Here is a 10,502-nt window from a genome sequence, read left to right on the forward strand (position 1 = left end):
CTGTTTCCTCTCTGGGGCCTTGGTGCCCCAAGTGAAGCAGGGAGGGAAGGGAAAGTTCCAGACTGAACAGAGGACAGACAGCTGAGAGGTGGGGGTGGGGTCTGCTGGATAAACAGGATCCTAAACTCATATCCTTTTCCCCAGACCAACAACTAAATATAGCCTCGGGAAGAAAGTTGTGGCAGCCCGAGAGACAAGGGAGGTCCAGGGCACCTGCACCCACGGTGCCAGCCTACTCCTACCCCAGCGCGCACCCGCTTCGGGACAGGACTGAGAAAGACCCGGTGGGGGTGCAGTTCAAGCCAGGGAACAAGTTCTAACCAGCAGGGAACAAGGAGTAGAAGTAGGCCATACCACCTAATTAGAAATTAAGTGCAATTTCTTCTCTCTCCAAGAAGGCCTCCCCCTCTGAGTTCGAGATACAGGACCAACAAGCTCACTCCTTCCAGCAATGACCTTTTGCAAGGCCCTGGAGAGGACTTTCCTGTCTGTGTACCCCACCGCCACGACCAAGCAAGGCCCTCCAGGCTCCCCAACCTACTGAGAGGGACCCCTGGCCCCGATACAATGCCTAGGAAGACATCAAGGCCAGGAACTCCCAAGGGTCCTGGTGGCCCTGACTAATTGCCTCCTCCTCGCCCAGCACCCTGACCCACGTGGCTCCTGAGAGATCAGTGTATCCTTCCTAGAGTAGCACTCTTCACAGAAATACAATTCAAGTCATAGGTGTGATTTAAAATTTTCTAGCAGCCACACTAAAAAAGGTAAAAAGAAACAGGTGAGATTAGCTTTAATGATATACTTTCATATAAATAGATCCAAGATATTATCATGTAATCTACATGAAAAATATTGAGATATTTTACATTCTCTTTTCCATATTAAGTCTGCAAAATCCAGTGTGATTTTTATACTCAGAGCACATCTGAATTCAGACTAACTACATTTCAAGTATTCAACAGCTACTGGCTATTGAACTGGGCAGTGCAATTCTAGAGAAATCTTTAATTATAGAGCATATCCAAAGAGGTGGGGAATCTGGCCCAGTTACTAGCTCCCTGTGGACCTAACAGGCACCCCTTGCCCCCTCTGACCCATTTCTACCTAGTAAAACAAAGTTCCCTCTGAACTTTTTGGTTCAAAATGCTCCATGCACAGTACCTGGGAGTAGGAAGACAGGAAATCTAGGGTCCAAGAAGTACGAAGCCAGGGGCAGCCCTGTCCAGCTGAGTCTGGACTGATTTGGGGTGGGGAGAACCTGACAGCAGGCCTCCTCTCTTCAGGGCTCTATTTTGACCTGGGGAGTCTCTCTCTCTCTCTCCTCCTGAATACTGATGGGGTGTGGCACAGACCTACCATATACCAGGACGTGGGATCTTCTGGTGGTCACTGCCCTCACCCATCACTTCCTGCACTGTCTTAAAAGGCTGATTTAGGGGCACCTGGGTGGCTCAGTCGGTTAAGCGTCCGACTCTTGATTGTGGCTCAGGTCATGATCTCAGGGTTGTGGGGTGGAGTCCTGGCTCCAGACTCAACACGGGGTCTGCTTAAGATTCTCTCTCTTCCTCTCCCCCTACCCACCCTGCCCCCATGCTCGCATTTTCTCTCTCTCTATATATATATATATTTAAAAGGGGGCTGATTTAGAAGATGGCTCCAAAGGCAGCTGTATGGGAAATGAAGAAAGAAACCCACCCTGGCGACTGGAAGGGGACAACTGAGTCTCTTGGCCTCAGCCTCAGCCCAACCATGAGAATCCAACTGCCTACCATGCTATCCCACCAAGACACCCCTTTTGGTCTTCAGTTCTTACTCTGCAATCCTTACCCAATCCTGGCTCTTTGCCGGGGGCTAGACATCTGAGCAGTATCAACGGAAAACAGGCCCCAGAATTCTAGAATCTTTGGGCTGGAAAGGTCCCTGAGAAGTAATTTCATGGAAATCCCTGTCTTGGCCAAGGCTTGCCCCTCACTGCCATTGAGGCGGGCAGGAACCACACGCGGTTACTGCTAGAGCAACAGCATGGGGGAGGAGGGCAGCCACTGTGGCAAGGTTAGTGGGGCCGCCATCTAGGCCTGGATCTGCCAACAAATCGCTAGGGGACCTTGAGCCTGTCACTTTGCTCAAGGTTGGACTGGAGGATCTAGGGCTCTTCTAGCTCGAAAATTCCAAATATCTACGTCTCTTGTGGACACAAGTTATTTATTAACTTTCTGCCAAAGTTACCCCTCTTATCCCAACCCTGGAGCCTTTGGAGACTGAGTCCAATTCAGCCCTCCCCTTGGCACCCGTGTCCTGCCAAAGTCATGCACACAGCTCACAAGGTACCCCTTCCCCACTGTCATCCCTACAACTGCCTGGCTGGGACCTGGGTTTTCCCCTGTGCCACCTGTCTGGAGCCACCTGCAACTTCGCTGTCCAGGGTCAGACCCCGGTGCAGGTGTTGCTGTCCTCTGCTCCTCAGAGCCCACCCTGCCAGGCCCGGGGCTCCATCACCTTCCTGTAGACCTTGGACCTTTCAGCATCTCCTGTCCTCAGGTCCAAAGACTCTAGCAGCAATGACATCAGCACCTTCCCACTCTTCATTCTGGGCTCTTCATTCATTCACCTCTTAACCTCTCCAGCGAAGGGAACCTTACAGTTTTCTGACCTCCGTCTCTGCCTTTCTCCCCTCACCCTACTCCAGGAGGCCTTTCCGAATTGTACGGGGAGGAAAGGTATATATATAAATTAGGGTATGTACCTACATCATCTTGACCCTGCTGCTCCCCAAATCAAAGCAAAGTACAATCAACTTGGTCAACTCAGATGCCTTATTACTTTAAGACAGAAAGCGTCCTGAGGGCAAAGACCATTTGACTCAGGGCGCCTGGGTGGCTCAGTTGGTTAAGCGACTGCCTTCGGCTCAGGTCATGATCCTGGAGTCCCGGGATCGAGTCCCGCATCGGGCTCCCTGCTGAACAGGGAGCCTGCTTCTCCCTCTGACCCTCCCCCCTCTCATGCTCTCTCTATCTCATTCTCTCTCTCAAATAAATAAATAAAATCTTTAAAAAAAAAAAAAAAGACCATTTGACTCAAATATGCATCTATCAGTTCATCAACAGGAGAAACAATTTACATACTCATACAATGGAATACTACTCGGCAAGAAAAAGGAAGCAACTACTGATACACACCACAGGGATGAATCTCAAAAACATTATGTCAAGTGACAGCAAAAGAAGGCTTTGACAACAGAGTACACACTGGTATGGTACTATTTATATGAAGTTCTAGTACAGACGGTCCCTGCCTTACAATGGTTCAACTTAACAATTTTTCTGACTTTATGATATGCATATGTGAAAGCAATTTGCATTCAGTAGAACTCATACTTCACGTTTTGAATTTGGATCTTTTCCTGACCTAGCAATATGCAGTAAGAGGCTCTCTGTGAGCCAGGCAGTGGCAGCAAGCCACGCGATCACAAGGGTAAACAACCGATACGCTTACAGCCATTCTATACCCATGCTATACCATTCTGTCTTCACTTTCTGCATGCACAGTGTGCGATCAATTGCATGAGATATTCAATACTTAATCATAAAATGGGCTTTGTGCTAGATGATTTTGCCCAACCATAGGCTAATATTAGTGTTCTGAGCACATTTAAGGTAGGCTAGGCTGATCTGTGATGTTCGGTAGGTTAGGTGTATTAAATGCATTTCGACTTACGGTATTTTCAAGTTAAGAGGGTTTAGCAGGAAGGAGGTAAAGCCACTGTAAGCCACGGAAGATGTGTACAGATAAAACTAAGCTATGGTGAAAAAAAGCAGAACACTGATTACCTCTGGATGGTGAGGATGGGGGCAGGGGTAGGAATTGCCTGAAAAAGGGCATGAGGGACCTTTCTGGAGTGATGTTCATATTACATTATCTTGATAGGGATTTGGGTTGACAGGTGTATACGTTTGTCAACAGTCATCAAATAGCGCACATAAGATTTGTGCATTTCATTGTGTGAAATATTCACTCAAAAGAAAAAAGAACTGTAAACAAATATTGAAGTCTGGTTAATGATATATATATACTAAAGTATTTGAGGCAAGATATGCTGATGTCTGGGTGGTTCAGTTGGTTCAGTGTCTGACTCTTGATTTTGGCTCAGGTCATGATCTCAGGGTCGTGGGATGGAGCCCCGTGTCCAGGTCATGTCTCAGGGTGTGGAGCCTGCTTGAGGTTCTCTCTCTCCCTCTGCCTCTCCCCCACCTCAAAAAAATAAATTAAATAAATAAAGATAAATGAAACTAATGAAAGAGTTTTGGCTTCAGATGTCAGGTAGCAAACCTAGGACCAAATCCGAGGTAATAGCTACGCAATCTTGGGAAAGTCACTTCACACCTCTGTGCCTCTGTTTTCCCATTTGTAAAATGGGGATAATAACAGCACCTACCACATAAGGCATGGGAACTAAATGAAATTGGTCTATAAGCCCGCCATATGACACCTAGCCCAGAGCAGGCCCTCAAGAATGGTACCCAATCGCAGCAGGGCACTTTCTTACCATCTAAATGGGACAGTGGACAGCATACGGTACACAAAGTATGTACCTCAGCCCAAGTGTGACTAAAATAAGTCCAAACATAAAATCTTAATGCTGGAGAGAACCTTTGTATATGCAAAGTACAGCCCAAAGAAGTGAAGGCAATTCTGTGAGCACATGGTCAGGCCGGATCATATTGGCTCAAGTCCAGAGGCTCCATGTAGCTATTGCCAAGACTAACTGCAGGCAATTCTTAGCTGCAGAAATACGAATGGCCAACAGACAAGAACAGGTATGCAGCCTCAGTCATCCGCAGACACATGAAAGAACACAGAGGTATACTGTTGTCCACTTAGCAGTTTAGTAAAAACTACCATTATTAATAACATCAATCAAATAGAAGATAGGAAGCAGGGTAGCTCATGTGTGTTGTTGGGAGTATAAATTGGTGTGAGGAGGGCAAGCTGGTGGTATCTATGAAAATATTTAAATGTACATATTCTTAGACTAGGCAATTCCACATACAGGACCTTGACAGATATGTTCACACAATAAACATGGCTAATCTTTGCATCACTGTTTGTGATTGCAAAACTCTGTCAATATAAAGGTCTGTCACTGGAGGAATAGCTAAATCATAGAACTGGGCAGTTATTAAAAAGAATGAAGGAGATTTGTATATACTGACCTGGAAAGATTCAATACTATATTGTTAAGTGAAAAAACCAAGTTGCCGGATAATATATAATTTTTATAATTATATATATTTAAAACTATGTATATGTGTGCATATATATCTGTGCACATTATGTATGTGCAATATCTCCATATGCATAGAAAAATGTATGCTTTGGGGAAGAGATAGGGATTTTAGAAGAGTCATAGCAGATCTGTGTTTCATCTATATTGTTCTAACTTTTTACAATGAGAATATTTAGCTGATGGGGGTGTGTGTGTGGATCTAGGCCTAGGGGTTTAGATAGTGGGATTATGTATAATATTTCTTCTACTTTTCTGTATGCTCTTTATTTCCTACAGAAAAAAATATATTTATATTAAATGGTATTCATGTAACATGTTATAAATATATAATAAATATGTATTTTATATATATCCATATATAATCCATTACCAAATTTTATCTGTGGTTTTCGTGGAGTTGGGGCAAGCTGGGGTAGTACCACTTTAGCTTTTTATCTAATAGACTTCCTAGGGATTAAACCTTTTCCCAGCATATGTTACTTTTGCGATTTTTAAAGATTAAAAAGAAAGAAAAAGAAAAAAAGAAAGACTTGACAATCCATTTAGCATGAAGGCTATAAACCAAGTTTGCAACGGTAAGTTCAAGGCTTGCCATCTCATGCCTCGGAAAAGTTTCAGTTACTTGGGGGACTTGGTTAAAATAGATCTCACTAGTGTCTTGTGGCTTTAAGCGGGGACAGATTTAAATGGGTCACCCTGCAGCTGGCAAAGTAGAAACCCCAGGAAATGGAAACTATAACGTTGGAATCCCAAGACAAGGCGCCCAGACTTGGCTGCTGTGGGTGGACACTTTAAAGGGTCAGTCCCCCACACCCAACTCCCAAACCACACTCATAAATAAATACAAAGGAAATACTTTCCCAAGAGAGCCGGTCTCTCTCCCTTGGCCTCTGACCTCCCTAAGCGGCCGTTTCCTACAGCCCAGAGGCCTTTCTTCGGCGCCGGCCCCGCAACAGAGGGCTTGCAAAGGCGACCCGGCGGGGCTCGCACAAGCACCTGGCCCGCCCCGGCCAGGGGGCGGGCGCGGGCGCCCCCAACCGAGTGCCTCAGGGTGACACTGGCCGCGGCCGCCGAGCCTCTTCCCGGCCGGTCGTGCTAAGAGCTCCGCAGCACCCCGTGACTCACTGCCAGGTCACACGGAGCTTATCTGGCTCCAGGTGTGCTCGCTCCGACTGCACGCTTCTCACATGACATCAACCGGCCCGCCCGCCGGCCGGCCCGCCGGCCCGCCGGCTCGGGCTCCCGCTCCCTCGGAACCCGCGGCGCCTGCCGCCGCGATACCGTCTCCCCTGGAACGCAGCAGTCCCGCAGGGCCCGGGAGGAACGACAGCGGGAGAGGTGCCAGTGGCGCGGCCAGGTGCCCCGCTGCTCTTCCATGTGCACCTCCTCGGCTGGGCGCTGGGGTTTGCCGCAGCCGGCTGGGCGCTAAACTCAGCCAATACTGCCCCCCCCTTCTGTGTGACCTTGAGCAAGTCCTCTCCCCTCTCTAGGCCTCCGTGGACCTGAGAGTTCAGACTTGGCCCCAAGCCCTTGCCTCTGCTGGAGAGGTATTCTGCTCAACTCTGAATTGCAGGTTCTAATCCTGCTGTGCCCCTGACTTTCTGTGTGACCTTGAGCCCCTCATCCAACATCTCTGAATATCCGAGAATAATAAAAATTATCCCTTGTAAGTGATGGTAAAGTGCCTAGCAGAGAGAAAGGGCCCTGGGCCCTCTAAAAACCTCAGTCCACGGGGCGCCTGGGTGGCTCAGTCATTGGGCGTCTGCCTGTGGCTTGGGTAATGGTCCCGGGGTCCTGGGATGGAGCCCCGCATAGGGGTCCCTACCCTGCGGGAAGCCTGCTTCTCCCTCTCCCACTCCCCCTGCTTGTGTTCCCTCTCTCGCTGTGTCTCTCTCTGTCAAATAAATAAAATCTTTAAAAAAAGAAAAAACAAAAAAACCCTCAATCCACGGTTTAAACTCCTGCCTGACTGTAAGCTATTTGAACCATCAAGGGAATATGGATAATTTATAAGCCATACAGTTCCCACCTCAAGGAAAGTGAGGTGGGGAGAGGAGTGGAGGCTTTCCAGTTCTGCTCCCCGCCCCTCCCAATCCAGCTTCCAACCGAACTCTTGAATTCAGGGGACAAATGGTGATGGGGGGTGACGTGCAGAGTGAGCAGATCTTAAAGCACCCAGGAGCCTGACCCAAAGTAGAACTTCAAAGCTCCATCAAGCCCTCAGCCCCAGTCCTGGGGGAACCACTCTCACACCCTCTAACCTTTAAACTACACCAGGCCAGAGCCCCTCAGCTTTACCCACCACACCTGGGAGAAGCCTGGGACAAGGCCTGGGGCCCAGAGCCACCAACGGGACCCAGCTCACATGGATGATCGAGTTCCAGTCCAGGGCATCCACTTCAGGTGAGGGGTGTCTGGATGGGCACAGATCTCGGGTTTGAAGGAACAAGAACAGCCCTGCTGCTCTGGAGACCTGTGACACACCAAGTGTGGATCAAGGTTTCCTGAGTTCCAGCAACTCCCTGCTCCACCCGAGTAGGGTGGATTCTCCCTTTCAGTTCTGCCCCACCCAGTCCACCTTTGGGGACCTGCCTCTGGGGGACCCCGGAGGTTTCAGGCCCAATTTCTGAAGACACAAGCACCCCTTAAAGAGCAGCCTCAAGCTGGGCCGGTGAAGGGGGCTCTAGGCAATAGCCTAGCTGCCCCTGACAGCCAGGGAGTGAGGCTGAGGGACCAGGCAGGAGTCAGGAAGGGCACAATCCACCTGAGGGCTTCTGAGGAGAGCCTGGGGCACCCGAGGAAGCCCTCAGGCACACACCCTGGCACCTGAGCCAGGCCTGGGGAGCGTAAACAAACTAGATACTCAGAGCTGCCAGGCACCAGGTCATCAACTGTTCAAAGTTCAAAGCTTTCAAAGGAAGTGACCACCGGCATTCTATCCCTCCCACCCCCACCTGCGACCCTTCTCATTGCCCTAACCCTCCAACACAATAGCGTCCCCCGTCGTCTTCCTGGAATTGAGGCCCCAATCCCAATGTCCCCAACCCCAAATGGACAAGCACACCTCCACCCGAGGCTATATATAATTAGTCATGTCCAGCAACCAGGAGGATGTTTCCTGGAAAGCCCTCATCACAAAAGGGCAGAGGGGAAGCTGAGGAGGTGGCAGGCCATTGACAAAGAGCCAGTGAGGTCTGTCAGGAAGCCAGAGACCTCAGGAGAGCAACTTTCAATATCCCCAAATAGAAAGTAGCTTCTGAACCAAAAGGGTGGGGAAAGCTAGACAAGGCCTGGCCCATTGCCATGACAACAGGAAATCGACCTGCCCAAGAAAAGGGCTCCAGATCTCATAAGCATATGGAAAGGCAGCCTGACCCCCTGGGTTCAATGTCTCGCTAAGGTGATCTTGCTCTTAACTTGAACTTCCCTCCCTTCCAGCATGAACCCACTGCATACATACTTCAGACAGTTCACTCTCCTTGGGGGAGACATGCCAGTTATTCCAAAAGACAAATGAGCACACACAAACCAGCCTGAATCATTGGCCAGGTGAAGGGGGGGAGGGAATCTGATTCCATAATTTTGGGGGTCCATCTGAGGGCAGGAAGGCTCTAGGCAGGAGGGCTCCTCCCAGGAAGCATTGTCCCGGGCCTCTCTACACAAACACAAACCAAAAGGACACTGCCAAACGCATGCCCCATTGGCCAAGTGACCAGGCAAAAGGACTACCACTTAAAAAACATACTGTCCGCCTTCCCCCACCGCCATCCATCCCCCCAGCCCAGTTCATTCTGGCTGGCAGCCTTTCTAACTAATCAGCAGGACACATGTGCCTTGCAAAAGGGTGACATCCCCATCCCTCCTCCCTGCCCCCAACAAAGCCCCAATGTGTGGTATGTCCCTGCAGGCCTTATCTCAGCCAGGAACATGACCCACTCCTCACCATGCTTGGTACCAAGCAGCACCCCGCTCCCCCCTCCCTCCCCCCCCCCCCCCCCCCCCCCCCCCCCCCCGCCAACACGGGGGTGGGGAGCAGCTAACCTTACCACCTCCCCTTCCCATTGGCGAAACAACTGGCATGACAGGTTAGCAGGGCGGGGCGTCAGGGCAGTCTCTCCCAGAGGCCTGGGGCAGGCCGTCCGACCTTCCCACACACACCCCATCCCTTTGCAGGGAAAGGTGAGGTGAGCAGCCAGTCACAGGGGACAGCTAGCACTCCCTAATCCCCAAAGCCTACCATTCACTCACCCCCATCTTCTGCGCCCGGGGAGGGGGTCGGGGAAGCGGGGTCTCCATTGTTTTGCCAGCCGTCTAGCAGCTGCTCCTTTGAGAGGAGCCCGCTGTCGGCCTGGCAGTGAAAGGGTGAAGTCGCTGGGAGGGATAAAGGGCTCGGCCGAGGTGCTCGCTGTCCCCGCTGCTTTCCTCAGAGCCTCGCTCGCTCGCTCGCTCGGTCTGGGGGGCGGGGGCCTGGGCCTGGCCCCGAGAAGCCCCCTATCCCGGAGGCTGCAGCCTCCACCCCGCAGCTCGGGGCCACCTGGGCTCCTCCAAGCCCTCAATCCCTCCCCCAAACTGAGGGCCACCCTGCCCTGCCTCCGCGCGCCCCCGAGCTGGCAAAGGGGGCCAGAGCTCCCCTCCCCGCCCCTCCCGGTCGGCCCCCGTTCCTGGGCGCCGAGCTCCGCCGCGCAGCCGGGGACCGGAGCCGGGAGTCCGGGCCGCCGCTTCCAGGGGACAGTGGGGGAGGAGGAGCCGGCGGGCCCCTCCGCCCGCCCGCCTTCCCGGCTCGAGCCCGCCCCGCCGCTCCCACCCCCCGCCTCCCCGGGCCCGGGCCGTCCCCGAGCGGCCGCCCCCGCCGCCCCGCGCTCACCGGCCGCCGGAGCCCGCCCGGCAGGCAGCAGAAGCGGAGACGCGGCATCCAGCGGCCCCGGCCCGGTCCGGGCTGGAGCGCAGCGCGGCGCAGCGCAGCGCCGCCCCCCGCAGCCGCGCGCGCCGAGCCGAAAGGGAGCTCCCTGCTGGCGGCTCCGGGGATAAACGCCCGGCCTTCCTGGCAGCCGCTGGGCGCGCGTCCAGAACGGGCCATGCGGGCACCGGGCGCCGCTCCGCGAGCCCTCTGTCCGCGTCCGAGAGGCCCCGCCTGGAGCTCCTGTGTGCACGGGGCGCCGGAGGCCGCTGGGCACGCCCAGGGCAGGCGCCGTGCCCGCCCGTAGGGAACAGGTTCCTT

The 10,502-nt window shown here is 52.3% G+C and overlaps 1 protein-coding gene across 11 annotated transcripts in view; it reads right to left on the reverse strand.

Annotated features, from left to right (window-relative positions):
* Positions 1-10,247, reverse strand: part of MYO18A (myosin XVIIIA) — a 95,581-nt gene extending 85,334 nt beyond the window's left edge. For 9 of the 11 annotated variants that reach the window (XM_032428429.1, XM_032428439.1, XM_032428436.1 and 6 more), the window contains exon 1: positions 10,149-10,247. The gene's annotated coding sequence lies outside the window, so the exon portion shown is untranslated. Of the gene's footprint in view, positions 1-9,532; positions 10,009-10,148 lie in introns of those variants that run through there. The other 2 variants (XM_032428431.1, XM_032428430.1) reach the window with 1 other exon arrangement.
* Positions 10,248-10,502: the final 255 nt, after the last annotated feature.

Source organism: Phoca vitulina, unplaced genomic scaffold (assembly GCF_004348235.1).
Source record: "Phoca vitulina isolate PV1807 unplaced genomic scaffold, GSC_HSeal_1.0 scaffold40, whole genome shotgun sequence".
NCBI classification, from domain to species: domain Eukaryota; kingdom Metazoa; phylum Chordata; class Mammalia; order Carnivora; family Phocidae; genus Phoca; species Phoca vitulina.